This window comes from Miscanthus floridulus, chromosome 11, assembly GCF_019320115.1.
Source record: "Miscanthus floridulus cultivar M001 chromosome 11, ASM1932011v1, whole genome shotgun sequence".
NCBI classification, from domain to species: Eukaryota; Viridiplantae; Streptophyta; class Magnoliopsida; order Poales; family Poaceae; genus Miscanthus; species Miscanthus floridulus.
Genome location: NC_089590.1, coordinates 51,375,961 through 51,381,088, shown reverse-complemented (window position 1 = coordinate 51,381,088; position 5,128 = coordinate 51,375,961).

Genomic DNA, 5,128 nt, shown 5'->3' with positions numbered 1-5,128 from the left:
TCACCGCGGACCCGTCGCCCTTCTATAGTAGAGGGCTCGGGCATCGTTCGGACTAGTATTGCTATGGCCATGATGTTCTGGCTAGCACAATTGAAGATTGGGGGATGCTTACCCCCTTCATCGTCATTGATGCGGTGGTGGACATCGCGGGCCCACCTCCAGGCTCCTCCGCCGTCACCGTGACCCTACTGCTCCTGCTCGAGAGTGTCTTGGAGCTGTTGCAGAAGGAGTCGATCTTGCTCGACCTTGGCCTGAAGCTCACGGAGTTGCTCCAGGTCTGAGCGTCGAAGTTGTCTGAGGGCAAGGTTCTCATTCGCGCTGCTGGTGGGACAATGTGTGAGGGCATGGCATCGCCCATCCCCTAGCAAAGCAGGGTACGGTTGCCTACCCCCTTGTCCTCATCGCCCATGCTTGGCATCCCAAGTCCGACATGGAAGCATTCATGAGTGGGATCATAAGTGCCTTCATTGTCAGAGTCGAAGTAGCCAAAGCAGTAGTCGCTCATGGCTAGGAAGCGGCGCATGGCTTCATGGTTGCGAAGCCTAGAGAAGTCTGCTTCGGCCCACGCTTCGTCCTCCTTCAAGGAGTCGGTGTGGGAGTGAGTCGAAGTCGTGGTACCGAAGTCGAGGGCGAAGTGTTGGTGGTGCCCTGAGGGCTCTGTGTGAGTAGAAGCGTAGGCGGAAGCATAGGTGGCGGCGGCATTTCTCAACCCGAAGGGATACGGGGATGGTGCCATCACCGAGCCTTGCTCCACCGAAGTTGGCTCCTTAGGACGTGGCAGGGCAGAACTTGATGCCGAGGCATCGTCGTGTGCCACCGGCGTCTTTCCCATGTCCAGGCTCAGGCTAGATAGGTCCCCAACTAGGGACCTTGTGCTAATAGCTGGACGTGAGATACTGGTGGAGAGCGGTGTGTCGCCCTGAGTTCGCATGGTGTTGGGGTGGCCCTGCTCACGTCGTGCCTGGCGAGCATGACGAGAGCAGCCACCTGGGCGCCGCCTATGCCTGGGCTGTGGGTGCATGATGTCGTCATCGGTCGGTGGGGCTCGGGGTGTGAGAAGTACCATATCATACTCACATCCTAGAGACATGAACTCTAGGCTCCCGAACCAGATCACCGTGCCGAGACGCAGTGGTTGTGCGGGATCTGCCATCTAGAACTTGTTAGGGAGATGAAGCTGATACACAGAACCCCGTACCCGGTGCGCCAACTGTCGGTGTTTTGGACCGGCGGGCCCTCAACCAACTAGTAAATTTATACTGTATGTTCCCAATCCTAGATGGTGATGCAAAGAGACACAAGGTTTATACTAGTTTGGGCAATGGGTGCCCTACGTCCAGTCTGAGAGTTCGATCTTGTATTCCTTGCACCGAAATGCTCATAGTAGGGGGTTACAAGCAGGGCAATAGAGGGAGCTTGTCCCAGGTCTCCACGTGGAGCGGCGTGGATTGCTTGAGATGTTGATCTCAAGCAGCGGGGAAACTTGTGTGTTCGTCCATGCATTTATGCGTGAGTTCATCGCGTGGGCATAGGCCTAATCGTAAGTGTCTGATCCCTAGAAATGGCCCTGGTCCCTCCCTTTTATAGTTGAAGGGGGGACAAGGGTGATACATGTGCTAGCTACATGGCGTCATGCGAACGGAGGTGGCATGTCCAAGCCCTATAGCCTATTACTATGGCGGTGTGGTCGACGGAGTGGTCCCGTCCTTGAAGTACTAGGGTGACGCGCCGATCACATCCGATCCTGTGCATCATGGGAGCTCCAGTGTTATCTTGAAGCAGGCATGGCGGTCGGCGTGTTGGTCACTATGTGTTGATTGTGTGAGAAGCTGAGGCTCAGTTGGTGCGGAGGCCGAGCCATTGTGGGAGGCTCGGCAGGTGCGAATCCCGAGGTTGCTGAGACCCCGAAGTATATTGCCGAGGCTCGGGGGGAGCAGTTGGTCATGTGCGCTGATTCTGAGGCTACGGTGACCCAGACTTGACTCCCCATGCCACGTTGTTCCTGGGGTAGGGGTTAGGTGGCATAGTGTAGTGCGGGCGCTGGTCGTAGGCACAGTGCTAGAGCACAATAGCCGGTAACCCCTGCCCCATCCTATCCTGGACGGTATGGCGTTGACATGACTTCCTGTCTCGTCAGTCGCTCCATAGTGTTGAGCCGTTGTCTGGCTGATATCGTGGGAGTGGTTGGTGCATTAATGGGATGTGACGCTCTGTCGAGGAGACCGGTCGAGGCAGAAGTGACGGGTTATTGCCGAGCCGGCCCCGAGCGATACGGAGAATCATCATCTCGTTCAAGGCTTTATGCGCGGGGCCTCGGGCGAGATGGAGAATTGGTTCCCCGTCGAGGCCCCTGTGCGAGGCCTCGCGCGAGGCGGAGGTTTGGCAGGCCGTCGAGGCCTCCTGTGCGAGGCCAAGAGCGAGGCAGAGAGCCGGTGGGCTCGGATGAGGCCGGGGGTTAACCAATGGTTTACCTTTTGGCTTTGTTTTCAATGGGGTTTAAGTGATTATTTGGGTATACGCTCAGGGTACCCCGTTTTATGGTACCTGACAGTATGGGTCTTGATAGGAAAACCTTGAGGCATCTTAATATGGCCTCAGGAGGTTCGTTCTTGCATGTCTCCCCCAATTCGGGAAGAAGCATTCTTACTAAAATCTTAGAGACCACCCCTGAAGAAGTAGAAAAGAAGCCATTAGAGGAGGAATCCTAGATAGCTAAACTAGAACCTTTGCATAACCCATCACCAACTTTAGCTATCCCAAATCCTGAACCACCGAAAAAAGGAGGAAAGTCCAATTTCAGATTTCATGCTTGAATTCAAGGATGAACTTTTTGATGAATATGAAAACACCTCGAATTACCATACCATGAGGAGACCCTAGAAGTCTAGGAAATCATCATTGCATGAAGAACCTTTAGACCTTTCTGAGGAAGCTTTCCTTAAAAAGACTACAAAAGAGCTACTGTTTATTATAAGCAATGAATGGTTAGAAGAATCATAGCTTTCCTCTGATGTGATTCATCTAGATTCACCTTCTATCTCCATTTGTTCCTAGATCAACAAAGCTCCTTTCGATGCTCTTTATAATCTAGTTGTGGGTGTTAATATCATGTCTACATCTTTTGCTCATGATTTATTGAAACACATGCCATTAACCCCAACAACAAAGTTATTGAAAAGTCTTTTAGGACACATTCTCTCAAGTTTGGGGATACTTTATGTCCTCCCAATCTAGGTAAAAGGAACCAAAGTTCAATTGAGCTTCTATATGTATGATATCATGGAGTTCGACCTATTGATAGGACAACCAATTGAAAGACTTATCCAAGAAGGATAGATGATGAAGTTGAATATAAGACTCAGAAAAAACTTTAAACTCTCTATACCCATTACTCATTCTCCAAATACTAAGACTGAGCCAATTCTCAAGGAAGACCCAATAGAAGAGGTTAAGGTCACATCTCTTGATGATTTGATCAAACCAAACCTTGAAGATGATGCCCAATTCTTCATCGAGGAAGAAGAAGAAAATCCTACGAAGACTGAACCTTTAGATGAATTGCTAAAACCACCTAAGCCCACCATTGAGCTTAAACCCCTGCCTTCTAGGTCTTAGATATGCTTTTCTCAGAAAGAATCTCTCCACTTGCTAACTGCCTTACAAAAGCATCGCTCTACTTTTGGCTACTCGCTTCCAAGACCTTGAGGGAATTAGCCCTGCTCTTTGCACCCATCGCATCCCTATAGATCCTAACACTATACCTTCTAGGGAGCCACAACGTAGACTTAATAATGTGATGAGAGAGGTTGTTAAGAAAGAGGTGTTGAAACTCCTGCACTGCTAGGATTATCTATCTCGTTCCCCATAGTGAGTGGGTTAGCCCTATTCAAGTTGTGCTTAAAAGGGAGGCATGACTGTTGTTAAAAATGAAAAGAATGAACTAATCCCCCAAAGAACCATCACTGGATGGCAGATGTGTATTGACTACCTATTTACACCAAAATTTGGAAGAAGAATCGCAGGGACTCGAAGGCCCCCAAGATCATATCATTAAGGAATCAATTGTGAGCAGGTCGGTATCAGCTGATTCGGATGCAACACTAGGAATCAGCTTTCCTTAGATAGCACCAGCAGATAACAACAAAGGCTACGATCGGTGTCGGGACAAGACATGTTGGACTCTACAAAAAGGGAAAGATTAGAGTCCAAGTTATCTTAAATTAGGAATGTTTTCTCTAGGGACAAAGATTGTGATAAATCATGCTTAGATAGGAGTCATGCATAGGTTCCTGGGTTTAAATATCAAACCCCGGCTATTGTAGAAACACACAATCAATCAAATACAAGTTACATACTTTTTTTGGCTCTGACCACCCCTTAGGAGTAGGAGTAGAGTAGATCTCAACTGAGTTCTTTAGCAAGTATGGCTACATCGATCCGGTCGACCTCCACTGCTTGTCTATAAGTACCATCATGGCTTATACTTTTGTTTGTACGGCTGCATCGATCTGATCAACCTCCACTGTGACTCTGGTATAAGTTAGTTATCGATTCTTGTCTAGTTCAAGTAAGGCTGCATTGATCCGGTCGACCTCCACTGCTCGAACTAGATTAAGGTCAAGTTATCGGCTCTATCTAAGGGTGGCATTCCTTCAGATAGATTCATTGAGTTACCAATATTGCTTATTGCTTCCATTATTTATTTAATTACAACAATATCACTTCGCCCGATTGGGATTGATCTAGATTGGTCTTATATCTTGTTTAACCCATCGTTTGTTTATCTAAACTGATCTAATCTACATTTTAAATGATGAGTTATGTTTTATCGGTTGTTTTATGTCAATCTTGATCGTGCATAGTGTGCAGGTTAAGGCATGTCTGATCTTGAGTAGATCTATTGGCTAGTGAGAACCGTTCCATGACCCGTTATAACAGTTTGTGTGATTCTGCCTCACACCCCACTGTTAGCACCGTAGAGTGGGGATCATTATTCGGTAGATTTGTTCCTGAGAGGGCATGACCTTAACTATGTGCTATGCCTGAATCGGTTGTTTTAGCCGATATTGAGTGCTTTTACGAACAGTTCACGTCACGAGATCGTTGAAGTTGGGATAGGTTGAAAGAT